Source organism: Rutidosis leptorrhynchoides, chromosome 6 (assembly GCF_046630445.1).
Source record: "Rutidosis leptorrhynchoides isolate AG116_Rl617_1_P2 chromosome 6, CSIRO_AGI_Rlap_v1, whole genome shotgun sequence".
In the NCBI taxonomy this organism is placed as follows: domain Eukaryota; kingdom Viridiplantae; phylum Streptophyta; class Magnoliopsida; order Asterales; family Asteraceae; genus Rutidosis; species Rutidosis leptorrhynchoides.
In genome coordinates, this window is record NC_092338.1 from 55,560,787 (window position 1) to 55,576,510 (window position 15,724).

Below are 15,724 nucleotides of genomic sequence, written 5' to 3' on the forward strand. Positions count from 1 at the left end.
TCCCATCGTTGGTCATATGATTTCACCCAGAATCGATGATCCAATCATCTTTGTAGTTTATTTTTGACTTTAAAGTTGTTGTAAGAGCTTGATCATCTATGTCAGCTTCAACAGAGAGTCCAACTTCTGCATCCCATGTTTCTTCATTAATGGTTGCTTCGAATGTGACCTCTTTCTTCTCATCTCTTGCGGTAGTCACATTTCCTTCGAAAGTTCGCCTTCTGGAGAATCTACATTCTCGAGCAAAATGACCCTTCTTGCCACAATTGAAGCATTCACCATTCTTTCTCTTATCATTCTCTCCATATTGTTGGCGATGATCTTTTCTTCCTTATTGAGCTCCTCCTGAAGCATTGCTTTTTGGTTTTAGATGACTTTTGCCTCCATATGTATGTCTTTCTTTCGTCACTTCTTGTCTTCGAGACATAGCTTTCTTCTTATTGGTGAAGAGTGTTTCTTCTTCGCCTTTTATGCTCACTTCATTCATCTGCTTGGCTAATGCCTCTTGGTTAGTCAATAAATTCTCCAACTCTATTAATGATGGTTGAGTAGGTCATCCTCTCACAGCGGCTATAAATCCATTATACTCGGACCTTAAGCCATGGATGATAATTCTCTTCATCCTTGCATCACTCACTTTCTCTTCAGGAGCAAGTTGAGATATCTCACGGTAAATAGATTTCACCTTGGTGAAATACTGAGAAATAGACAGACTTCCTTGTGAGATACCCGCGAGCTCATTTTCCAAGATCTGAAGGCGTGCTTCATTCTTCTTTGAAAATAATTTTTCAAAAGTTTCCCAAGCTGCCTTTGGTGTTTTCTCGTCACGGATGTGCTCCAATAGATCCTCCTCGATTGTAGTTTTCAATATAAATAAAGCCTTCCTGGCCTTGATGTTCCATTTTCTTAAGGCTTCAGCATTTTCTTTCGGTGGAGGCGTAGTGTCACTACCAGCAACTATTTCCCATAAATCCTGTCCTTGTAGGTAGGATTCTATGCAAGTCCGCCAATAACCATAGTTGTGGTTATTGAGACTCTTGATTCCACTGCTCGTACTTGCAAGATCTGTCATCATGACGTCCAACGTTCAATAAGCTTGGTCCCAGACCGATGAGCTTTCACAATTCCTAACTGTGCTCCGACAGAATCTCCCTTAGAGTCTTGGTGAAAACAAGTCGATGTAAACGGCCAACGTTTACCGATTTCCTCCACTAGAAATGGTCTCGAACGACCCGCTATGATGCCAATTGTTGGAAGCTTCGACAAGCCCAACACACCCACTATAGAGGACCTGATTATACTACACTCACTACAACAACACTTTGACGTTGGTTAGCCTTTAAATTTATGAATCCTTAGTGCACAATAATAGTGAGGCGACAGTGTCGACCATATATCATTCAGGCGGTATAACCGACCATATATCACATAGGCGGCAGAGCCGACCATATAATACAAGTAACACAAGCGCACTAAGAACTTAAACACAAACTAAGGCTTAACGGAGAAACTTAACAAAGAACACTTTTATTAATACAAAAATATAATTACAATATTACTTACTTATAAGTTTTCTTTTCTCTACTTATAAGCTCTCTCTAACTCACACTCTTCTTACTTCACACCTACTTCTCACACTTCACTTACTCACACCTTACTCACAAATGAAATCAACACCCATATTTATACTACTCCATGGAAACTTCTACACACTAGATTTTTCCATGGATAAATATCTAGATATTTTTACCACATAAAAATATCTAGATTTTTTTATTTTAACATCTAGATTTTTCTTCATATATATATATATATATATATATATATATATTAATATCTAGATATTTCTTTTACATTTTAATATCTAGATATTTATATACATTACTAATTCCATATTATCTAAATTTGCATTGTATTTTAACATGTTTCTCTTCCTATAAAGTTATCACTTCGAGATAACCGTTTTAGCCATCCACACCTACTTTTACATTGTTCGCCATTTCTGAGTACTCTGTTCACTCGAACATATTCACTTGCCAGTTGCCATCAGCTCCAACCCTTTCACCTCTGCCCTTCTCAACTTCATTTACGATTCTGCTAATAAAGAGAAAAAGAAAATAGAATCTCACCAATGCATCTAGTCATCTAGAGACTACAAGAGACACAATATAAGATGTCCAAGGAAAGCATCCTATATATGCTTTGCTTCCTAAATCAAATATTCTAAGTGAGTTTCCTTTTTCTCACTATAAAAAGAAGTTAGCAATAACATCCAAAATCATACATAATGACTATGTAACACACACCCAGGTACGCATTCATTTGCTTATTTACTCATTTTCTTTTGTTCCAACTTCTAAGCATTTTATTTTATTCTGCTTTATATGATCGTTCAACACTGAATATACAAGTTTATTTTTTTTTTATTTTTTTTTTTTTTTTTTTTTGTTATTTATATAATATCGTTATATGTAGGATTTGAAATATATAAAGCGATAGAAGATCATACTTGAAACGGCTATAAATGTCTATGGTTATAGCAAAGGATATGAAAACGAACTTAGAAGAAATCCAACATGAGCATCCACTCAATCTCATAGATTTGCAACTAATATATCAAGACTACCAAGAAGATGATGATGATATCAACGACGATGATCTTATCACACTTCAAAAATTCAAGTCTTTGTGTGATAGGTGTGGTAAAGCTATTGACTGGTACCATCGTTATTATTATCGATGTAGCCAGTCGTCATGTAACTACTCGCTACACAAATTCTGTGCAGAACTACCCATAACGTTACAGTACTCAAATCACCCTCATATTCTTGTCCTTGAAAAAAATGAAAAAGATATACAATGTCAACATTGTGAAAAAAGTCGATATGGCATATATTATCGTTGTTATATTTGCAGATATCAAATTGATCTACCTTGTGCTACACTTGTGGATCAAAATACAATCCATCATCCAGGCCACCCACACCCATTAGTATCTGCAAGAAATGACGATATTTTGTGCTGGTGTTTTGCTTGTTCGAAGAAACATGAAGGGGCTTTCTATCATTGTATCATGTGCCTAAACTTCTCAATCCATGTTGATTGTGTTTCTCTTCCTATAAAGTTATCACTTCGAGATAAACGTTTTAGCCATCCACACATGCTCACCCTTTCGTATTCCGTTTCCGGTTTACCATATGATTGCAAATGCCCGGTATGTGGAATATATTTTGAAAAGGAAAGCTGGATTTATAAATGCAGCAAATGTCTATATTATATTCATCTAGATTGCGCAACATCAAGAAGAGAAGCCTTTATGTCCAACTACTTAACAGGTAAATCATATTTTTTTCCCTTCAACTTTTACTACATACATATTCGGCCCTAGTTCTAATCATTTCAAGATAGTCTAGTTAACAACACCTAACACGAGGTCTCATGTTCAAACCTCACAAGCATAATATATCTTGAGCTTAAGGGAAAAAGTCATAAATTGTGACATAAGAACTTACTTAAGTCGCGTAAACAGGAAACCTTAATCTGTTTAGATTCAGTCCTAGTTCTAAAGTTAACAACACCTAACATAGGTGTTGCTGCTACATAGATCATTTAGTCTACATCATAACATCTAGTATGATTTTATGTGTTCTGTTTTATTTACAAAAATTATCCTATCTTTCATAAATATGTAGAAAGTATATGACTTGTGATTTCTAATGTAGGAGGCTTAGGCAATGCCCGTAAAAATTTTCTAGCTGTCGATTACCCTCATATCCTCCAATTCCCACTTCTTGACGAAACATACAATATTATCCCCTTATTGATTAAAGTGGATGCTTCTCAAGATATTAAGCAAACCATGGATGAAAATGAACACCTCATTCATGAACATCCATTAATCTTAATTTCGGAAGACACCACTGCGCCAAGTAGGACACTAACCAAGTTGATACAATTTCATAGCCCTATGAAGAGGATTAGACTATTATGCAATGGATGTTCAAGACCATTAACATCATTTCCATATTACAAATGCTCAAAAGAAGACCAGTGTTCCGAATTTGTTCTCCATGAGTGGTGCGCTCAACTACCCGTCGTATTGGAAAGATTTCCTGGCCACTCAAAGCATACCCTTCACCTCATGTCGAATGTGCCTAACAACGTACATGGTGTGTTTGAATGTAGCTTATGCAGATTCCTTTGCAATGGCTTTGCATACGGTTGTCTCGAATGTAAATACTACATTGATATCAACTGTGCATACATGCCAGAAAAAATTATACATGAAGCACACCCAAATCACCTCCTTTCAAGAGAATTTGTTTCATCAGATGTTTTCTTGTATACATGCAGTGCATGTCTTAATACTTTTAAATATGAATATGGGTTCCGTTACACATGTAGTGATTGTGATTTCAAACTGCACCACGAATGTGCTTTATATCTAGTTAAGACAATTAGGCACAAGTATGATAAGCATTCATTAAGGTTGAGTTACTCCCCAATTCAGAACCATAAGAGTGACTACTTTTGTGAAATATGTGAGCATGAACTCAATCCATACATGTGGTTCTATCATTGTTCACTGTGCGCCCAGTCAATCCATTCCAATTGTGCTCCGCTAATTCTCAATTTCGAACAAGTTGATGAACGAGATCCAGAGCCATATAAATATGTTACGGGTGTTTATAGGTATATAAATTTAAAGTTGGGAGGTGTATTTGAGACTGATGATCATCCACATCCTCTATCACTGGTTTTAGGGACTCGAAGTGATACTCATTGCTCAAAGTGTCTGGGTCCATTAAGACACATATTGGTGTTCAAGTGCTTACAGTGTGACTTTGGTCTTCATTACAGTTGTCATCGATTTGCAAATTTTATATTACGTACATGGGCACGCATACGACGACGAATGATTTTGAGGCATCACATAGATAAAATAATAAGAACAGAAGTCGTCAGACCCACCACAATTCAATAGGAAGTCCTCAACAACGTGTTTCAATAAGTGATTCCGTGACTAGTTCTCGTGTTTCATCATTTGTAGGCTCAATATCGTGTTTTCCCTAATTATTAATTTCATTATGTGCTACGAAGTAGTATAAGGTTATAAATGTTACACCCTAATTTAATATATATATATATATATATATATATATATATATATATATATATATATATATATATATATATATATATATATATATATATATATATATATATATATATATATATATATATATATATATATATGTGTGTATGTGTGTGTGTGTGTGTGTGTGTGTGTGTGTGTGTATCCACTGTAAATATGCATTGATAAATTAATAAATATAGTATGCTATGTGCATCTGTCGGTAGATTTATCATTGTCCATTTGAGATATATGGTCTTTGTTTCAATGCATTATTATGACAGTAGATCAAAAGTAACATATTGTTGCCTTTAAAGTTTAGCAAGAAGTCATCAAGAAAAACAAAATGCACACATGAAATTGATATTTACATATATCAAAATGCACACATGTAGAAAAACAAATACATTGGCATTAATTTTTCTGATTATACAAAGACAATAAAACAACTATTAATTAATTTAATGTGTAATGTAATACAAATTATCTATCAGCTAATTCAAAATTATCTCGTCACCTAATTATAACCACACAAAAAGTCAAAAAGGACTAACTGAATTCAATTGACATGCATGGACCAGAAAACATTAATAAGGGTGTGTTTGGATGAAACTAGCCGGAGCTGGAGCTTATAGTTGGAGCTGGAGCTTATGGGCTAGAGCCTGGATCTTATTTTAAAGCTGGTAGCTGAAGCTTGTTATTTTTTTATAAGTGTTTGGTAAACTAGCTGGAGCTTATTTTCTAGTTCATAAGCTCTACTTTTTTTCATAAGCTACTAGAAGTAGCTTATTTTTTAAGAGCTTATTATTTTCATAAGCTCCACTTTTTATGTCTACCAAATAAAGCTTATGTCTTAGAGCTTATTAAAATCATAAGCTCAAGCTTCAATAAACTCTCATAAGCTCTAAGAAGCTGTGTGTCAATCACACCCTAAATCAATAAAATATACTCCGTAATCATGATCATACCTGTTACAACAAACATTTACGTACCAATACCAATGGCCCACAAAAACTTAGATTCATTATCCTCATCGTCAACCAAATCCGACACCCTGTAATGATAATCGAACCGGATCCGGATTCGACAAACGGGGCAGCTTGCCAGTTTCAATAGCCACGTGTCAACACATCTAGCATGAAACATATGATCACAAACCGGAATCACACGGCACATTTCACCATTTTTGAAATACTCCAAACAAATTGAACAATCAGAATCATCATCATCATCATCATCTGTTGGGTGGTAATTGCTTGACATGGTGAACTGGATCAAAAATTAGATTTGGCATGTCAATTAAGTTGAATTGAAATTGGAGGATTTGGGAAGCAATTTGATAAGAAGATGATTAGGCGTTTTATCAAAGAGAGAGAAAGAAAGAGAGAGAGAGAGATGGAGTCGGAGGCGAAGGGGAGAATTAATGTTACTCCGTATTTTTGTACTCGATCTAGTAAAAAAAAAGAGAGAATCGGTACAAAAATATACAGTACTTCGTTAATTTATTTATTTTGATCTTAATAAATTCTACCCTTATCTAAGAGCTCACGGGGTCTCTTATCACTCTCGTCGTCAGTTTCGACATCGGCGGTGACCGTCAGTTAGCCGACACCCCTCCGGTCGGTTCACCGTCTTGGGGCTCAACCTAAAATGTGGAGCCCAATTTTGAATTTTATATCCATTACATTGCAATCATTTTATTTTTTTATTTTTATTTTTTATTTTATTAAAATACTACTAACCCCTTAACATTTTTACACAACATTTCTCTCTAACTTTCTCTCTAAATCACATTCCCAACTTTGTACAATTTTTTTTTTTTTTTATTCTAAACAAAAAAAACAACAAATGTCTCCTTCCAACCACAATATTATAGCAATCAACACTTATTTTGGGAGTGAATTTGACTCCGAGAAAAGGACGTACGCGAATGGCTCGATATAACCGTTTGATAATATAACCGTTGATGGCTTTGAGTTAAATACATTGTATGTGTTACTTAAAACGAAGTATCTTCCCTCTACATTGAAGTTTTGTATTTCAGCGACGATACGCAAAAATTTAGAAATGTTGATTATCCCCAAAAGTGGTACGAAATCGTAGGGGAAATGAAGATAAAAGATAAAACGATTGATTTGTATCTTTATTTCAATCCTGACTATTATCATCTTTGCTACAAGTACACGAATAGTTTCGATGACAGATACTTCACTAATTAGTAATTTCATGTAACATTTAGTATTTTGGGAGTTTATTCTATTGTGTACTCGTAGTTTAAATTATGTAATCGTAATTAGGAAATTATGGAATCGCATTTTTAGGAAATTATATAATCGTATTATTTAGGAATTTATGTACTTGCGGTTTAAATTTGTATTATTTTAAGTGTGTTATTTTTAATATAAACTAAGGGCATGTCATCCACGAAAAGAGAGTAATTTTCACAAGTCAAAAAGATGTATAATCACTGAAGTTCAGTTATTATAATAAGAACTAGTTTGAACCAGACCAATGAGAACAAGTATTCCTAATGTAGATATTTTAAAGAATCCAGATGATTCAGTATAAGCTGAAGTCTTTAGCGAATACCTTGCTCCTTACTTATTCTAAACCTTTGCGGACAAATTTTCTGCATCATCCTTTGATTCTAGATATTTTAAAATTCTAAAATATCATCGTATCTTTCAGTATAAATATCCTCGATATTTCTGAAGATATCTTCATAACTATTATTGTCCGAGATTATTTATCTCTTTGCGCTATCTGTGTTACACCATAAAGGGAACTGTTTTAGTTTCTAAACTTCTAAAACCTTCGAGTTTAGATTATGAATGTTTTTGGAGAAGTGTTGGGAATTGAAGCATGAGTTAGTATAATATAATGACGTCTGGCCAACGTGGTTATATTACAGTAAGTCATGCTGAATTTCTAAAGGAACGTAATGATGGTTCACAGATCATACCTTCATCATGTACCATGTTACATAACTCTTTCATTCAATTTAACCTATAAACATATCAAGGACATAATTTCTTGATAGTTCTATCTTTCCCGGACTTTCTGGTAATTTAACAAATCAGATCGTGCTATTGCAATTTCTTTCTTAGAACATTAGTCATGTTCATTCGAAATTTGAAGATCTAACCTACAAATTCGAAACGTCTTGATCGCTTTACTTAAAGACGGGAAGAAAAACAAAAGCATGGAGCTCTGAAATATAAGGGAAAATATAAAGCCCGACAACAACACCTAAATTACAAACTGTGTATATGTAAGACCCAGTTTTCTGTTTCAGTACATCTGGATGCCGTCCAAACTATTTGGACGCCGTCCAAATGGTCTGGCGGGCCAGTTGTGGGTTTTTATATATTTTCACGGGGTATTTTGGTATTTTCACATGTGGGACGAATTTAAGGCCACAATATCACTTTTGGGGAGTGTCATTACTCCATTTTCAACTACCTTTTCCCTTCCACTTAAATCCTAGAGAGAGGGGGGGAGGTTTTTAGTGTGAGAAAGCTCAATCAAAGGAGGAAGAAGCTTGTTTTGGGTTTAAGCTCGAGTTTTAAAGTTGTTCATCTAGTCACTAGCTACGTTGTGATTGTGGTGGTAAGTCCTAATCTTAATTTCTTTACTTTAATTAGTGTTAAGGGTTAGGGTTTGGGTTAGTGATGAACATAAAACCCATTTGTTAGTGATTTGGGGTTTTTTTTGCATAAGATTGGGTCATGAGGACTCAAAGATGATTAACCTAGGGTTTTGAAATGATAAATGAGTTTATAGGTTTAAATGGTTGGTAAATCACTAGCACATTTTGTGGTTAAGTGAATGGGTGTTATTTGGATTTGTGGGTAACCCAAATGGGTGTGTTAACCTTGAAATGGGTCAAATGAGTCTTGGGTGACCTAAGTCGTCAAATGAGTATGTAAACACACTAACCTTGCGTTAATAAGTGTATTAAGACCATAATTGGCTAGTGTTAGGGTTTTGACGTAATTGACCTAGTATTAGGGTTAAGAGTGCAAATGGGTCGAAATTGCACTATGGGTCAAAATGACACTAGGATGGTGAGTGAGTTGGTTGACCAACTTGATTATGTGATTGATTATATGCATAATGTAATAGGTACGTTACATTGAAGGTTGCAAGCTCAGTTATCATTCACAAAAGGCGTTAAGGTGAGTGGAATAATTATATGCGTAGGTATATAATGTATTTATTTGTGTAGCGTGAGATGTGAAGTGTCAACGTGTTAAGATACCACATTTCACGGGAAGAGTGAAGTGTCGACGTGCTAAGACAACACTCCGAAAATCATGAAGGGTGAAGTGTCGACGTGTTAAGACACCACCCGGGGTGAAGTATCGACGTGTTAAGATGATAGTGTCGACGTGTTAAGATACCACCCGAGGTAAAGTATCGACTTTTTAAGATGCCACCCGTGGGGTTAGTGTACGACGTGTTAAGTACTCTAATGGTTGTTGTGAACACCGATGGTCTTTCGCGAGCACCATTCCCTTGTACGATTGGTTAACCATGGTTGTGTATTGTAGTGTAGCATATTATATTGTTCGGGTTATATGCTATTGGTTGTGCTAGCTTGTGGTAATGGAGATTTAGCATTATACTTTGAGATGGTATGCTAATTAAAATTCTAGCGTATATGAGGTATTTGTGTAAGTGATTGCAAGTAAGTAGGTTATATATGTATGTGTATAATTATTGCATTCACTAAGCGTTTTGCTTACCCTCTCGTTGTTTACTCTTTTTAGGCTCCGGCTTCCCGCTTTTGGGTGTTTAGCTTTTGAAGTTTGACCCAGATTTGGGTATTTTAACCCCCAAACACCATGCTCTAAGTGTCGTTTGAAATTTAAACTCTTGTGGTCGAAACTTGTATTTTGTATGGAAATCTTAATTTGGGTCGATGTGGGCTCGGTGTTGTAAAACTTGTTTTTATTGTGGAAATCTCTTAGTTTACTTATTATAAGGTGTTATGATAATTCGTTTCATTTAGAAGTGTCGGGAAGCGGGTTTTATTTTCGCTCATTTCGGACTTGTTGGACAGCAATCTGGCAGTGTATTTGGACGCCGTCCCATTTCCTTGGACGCCGTCCAATGAGTCAGTGAAACGGGACGCCGTCCCAAGTTTGGACGTCATCCCAATGTACTGTCAGTTACATTTTTTTAAGTGTGTTTGGTATAACGAAGTTGAGTCGTTACAGTATATCAATACGTATTGCAAAGTAAAGACACGTGAGAATTAAAAACACTATAACCCCAAGGTAATAGTAGAAGTAAATAGATTCCTCCGGTGGAAGAAGAAAAAGAAGAATGATAGATAATATAGCCAGGATAATATCAAGAATCAGGACTAGATTTAGCATTTTCACAATCTTTTGGAAATAAGAATTGAGGAAGAGATTATAGGAGTGGTGAAAATAATGGAATGGAAGAGGTTAATTTATAGCGAAATAACAGACATAGCAATCGAGGCAGATTACGCATTTAATCAAAGAAAATCATAATTTCCTTAATCACCGAAGAATCAAATCTTATATAGATTACAAAGATCTTCTTTAATTTCCTTGAATTCCGGAAATCAACCGTGACTACATCAAGAGTTAAGACGAACCTTAGATTTCATCATTTCACTCTTTTACGATAGCTTTTCTCATGCACTACTAGTAATCGAATTGTTTTATCCATATTACTCCATGGTAATAAAATTCTAGTTTTCAACTCATATTCGTCATGATAACATTCTTATTGTTAGCCATGACGGCCTCACTCAAATTTCAGGACGAAATTTCTTTAACGGGTAGGTATTGTGACGACCGGGAAAATTTTGACTTATTTTGAACCAAATCTTTATACGATTTAATATTTTCGACACGATAAGCAAAGTCTGTAAAGTTGAATCTCATAATTTTTGAACTACTTTAATATATTCAATTACCCTTTGACTGCTCTCGACGATTCACGAACAATTATATGTAAATAGTTACATAATATATATATTTTTGAACTACTTTAATATATTCAATTACCCTTCGACTGCTCTCGACGATTCACGAACAATTATATGTAAATAGTTACATAATATATATATATATATATATATATATATATATATATATATATATATATATATATATATATATATATATATATATATATATATATATATATATATATATATATATATATATATATATATATGAAAGGAACCGTTCATATACATTATAAACGATTCACAATAGTTGATTACATTGCGAGGTATTTGACCTCTATATGATACATTTTATAAACATTGCATTCGTTTTTAAAAGACAATCTTTCTTTACATCAAAAATTGACAGGCATGCATACCATTTCATAATATCCACTCTCCAACTATAAATTGATTTAAAAATAATCTTTGATGAACTCAATGACTCGAATGCAACGTTCTTCGAAGTATGCTATGAAAGACTCCAAGTAATATCTTTAAAATGAGCAAATGCACAACGAAAGATTTCTTTAACACCTGAGAATAAACATGCTTTAAAGTGTCAACCAAAAGGTTGGTGAGTTCATTAGTTTATCATAATCATTTATTTCCATCATTTTAATAGACCACAAGAATTTCATTTCCAGTTCTCATAAATATACGTCCCATGCATAGAGACAAAAAATAATCATTCATATGGTGAACACCTAGTAACCGACATTAACTAGATACATATAAGAATATCCCCTATCATTCCGGGATCCTCATTCGAACATGATATAATTTCGAAGTACTAAAGCATCTGGTACTTTGGATGGGGTTTGTTAGGCCCAATAGATCTATCTTTAGGATTCGCGTCAATTAGGGTGTCTGTTCCCTAATTCTTAGATTACCAGACTTTAATAAAAAGGGGCATATTCGATTTCGATAATTCAACCATAGAATGTAGTTTCAATTACTTGTGTCTATTTCGTCAAACATTTATAAAGGCGCATGTATTCTCAGTCCCAAAAATATAAAGGGTAAAAAGGCAAATGAAACTCACCATACTGTATTTCGTAGTAAAAATACATATAACGTCATTGAACAAGTGCAAGGTTGGCCTCGGATTCACGAACCTAAATTAATTATATATATTTATGTGTTGGTCAATATTTGTCTAACAAATTAGGTCAAGTCATAGTGTACCACAATCTTAATGCTCGAGACTAATATGCAAAAGTCAACAAAAGTAAATTTGACTCAAAATAATTTCCAAAAATTTATACATGATTAATATATAGTTTAAATATCGTCATTTTATATTTTTAAATATTTTTAAAAGATTTATTAGAGTAAATAATATAATTTATTTATTAATAAATAAAATTTTATATTATATTTATATAATAAAATATACTTTTATATATATTAAGTAATAAAATTTATAGGGTTCATTTAATATTATAAAGATAATATGATACGTATTATTAAAGTAAGTTATTACACGTAGTAAAATATGTTTGTATCAAATATTTATTTGATAAAATAATATCTATAATGATAGTAAGTAAAAGTTGTATTATTTTGTAATAATAATTATTATTATAAAAATATCAATATTTATAATTACTAAGATGACATTATGATAAAACGATAATTCTAATTATGATAACTTTAATATTTACGATAATTTTTAATATTATCTTTAAAATAATAATTCTATTTAAAATAATAATAATAATGATATTTTATAGTAATAATGACATTTCTATTAAGATGATAATTTTTGTTAAAATGATAGTTTTAATACTAACGATAATTTTAATAATAATAGTAATGATAAAAATAATAAGAACGATAATTTTATCTAAATCAATATCTTATAATATTTTAATTTCATCATGATACTCTTACCCATTATTTCCTAATCGTTTCGTTTAATAGATTTTAATCGTCTTTTATATCGTGTTCGTAATAATGATAATAATAGTAATCAAAATAATTAGGTGTTACAAATATTTATTTTAATTACACTAATATTAATAATGATAGTTACTATAACATTATTAACGATAATACTAATAATTATCTTAATGATAATATAGTAATAATAATAATAACAATAACAATAACCATTTTTAAATAATGATATATATATTAATAATGATAATAATAATAAAAATACCAATAATAATAATAATAATAATAATAACAATAATAATAATAATAATAATTGGATAATAATAATAATACTAATTATAACTTTAACGATAGTAATAATAAAAAAAAATAACAATTTTTAATGATAAATCCTTTTATTGATAAAGATAAGAATAATAATAATAAGATAAAACTAGAACGACGATAATAACGACGATAATAATAATCATTTTTAATAATAATACAAAAATTCGATGGACTATAACTTCAAATCCGTTCATCGAAATCATTCGATATCTAAATGAAAAGTTCTTAATTTTTCGCTAGCTTTCCAACGACATGCATATCTTATACCTTATCTTAGTCGCATATATAACTAATTCAGGATTCAACATAACCTAACTAAAGGCAATATCAAAAGTACAAACATGCATAATCCTATATACTCGAGCACTAGTCAGGGATACACTATTAGTATGTAAAAGTTAAATTATGAGTACTCACGTATCAATATTGAGATTCAATATTGCAGGAAAAGTACGTAGACGCAACGGAGATGATAAACACTATATTGACCTCACGAGCATACCCATGAACCATACCCAATCACCTCCATAGCTATAACCCATAATTTCCTTAATCCAATCCCACTCGAAAAACAATTTCGAAATCACTCGGACAACACTCTGACGTAATATTTTATGTATACTAATAATATCTTGAAATAATACGAAGTATATATATATATATATATATATATATATATATATATATATATATATATATATATATATATATATAAATCGATTGAGAGAGTTTAGAGAAAAATATTTTTAAGTTTCTATGAAATAATGAAACCTATTGAATTCTATTTATAATAGATTTTTGAATTATTAAAGTATGAATTATTAAAGTGAATTATTAAAGTATGAATTATTAAAGTGAATTATTAAAGTATGAATTATTAAAGTATGAATTATTAAAGTGAATTATTAAAGTATGAATTATTAAAGTGAATTATTAAAGTATGAATTATTAAAATGAATTATTAAAGTTAAAGTAAAGTAAAAATAATGTAAAGGTAAAGTTTAAGTATAGTAAAAGTATAAAACTATGTACGTATAATACGCGTATAAATATATATAATATTAATTTAAATCGTTATATATATTTAATAAAATAAAATATAAATATCGTTATCTTTATCATACTGGTTAAGTAATGAGTTGTCAAAAGTGGTTCTAGATATTTATAAAAGTTATATACGTTTTAATAATAAAGTTCTTTTTAAACTGAAAACGTTTTTGTACATTTGAAACTAAATCAAATAAATATAATAATTTTGTTTTCCAAAACCAAATATATTTTTAAGAATCATTTTGTTTAAAGGTTAAAATAATGGAAATCGTTATATCATAAAATGCTTTAGAAAAGTAGAATCATATATATTCATAATAGGTTTCAAGTTTTTAAATTACAGTTTGTTGGTGAAGCATGGGATAAAGTTCAAAGGTTAAATAAACGTATGAAATCATCTTAATGAAAAATGTCGAGTTACTTAACTTGTCGATATCCAACATCTAAGTTATTTACACTTCACGTTCTTACTTATAAATCACTTTACCATTTTCCGAATGTTGTCAAAAAGAATAGATTTCTTAAATCACAGTGGACCTCATAACATAGACCCGTAATGATATCATAATGTATCTGATAAATCAATCATTTGATATTATCTTCTAATTCCATCGATAAACATATTGAAACAAATACGTTCATGTAAAGTATTATACGCTTAATACTTTATTAATATTCTCAAGTTATAATATATATATACATATATATACATATTTATTTATATATAACGGTTCGTGAATCGTCGGAATTTGGTCGAGGTTATAATGAATGTATGAACACAATTTAAAATTCTTGAGATTTAACTTAACAAACTTTGCTTATCGTGTCGGAATAATATAAAGATAAAGTTTAAATTTGGTTGGAAATTTCCGGGTTGTCACAGTACCTACCCGTTAAAGAAATTTCGTCTCGAAATTTGAGTGGAAAGGTCGTGAATGATAATAATTATGTTTTCATGATGCATACAGGCTGAAAATTAGAGTTTTATTATCAGCGAATAATTTGGATAAACAATCCATTTATATGAAGAGTACGAATGAAGCTAACATAGAAGAGTGAAATGAGTAAGTGTAGATTCATCTTATCATTTGACGTAGATATGATTGATTTCCAGATTTCAAGGGATTTGAAGAAAATCTTTGTAATAAGATTTGATTCTCCGGTAACAAAAGGAATTAGGATCCGCTTTAAATGCGATCGTCCATTTTAATTGTTCTGTCAGAGATTTTCTTATAAATTCACCTCCTTCGTTTTCTTACAACTCACACTTTCTGTTGATGCATTTTATGCAAGTCCCTAGACATCTACCCACGTCCATTGCA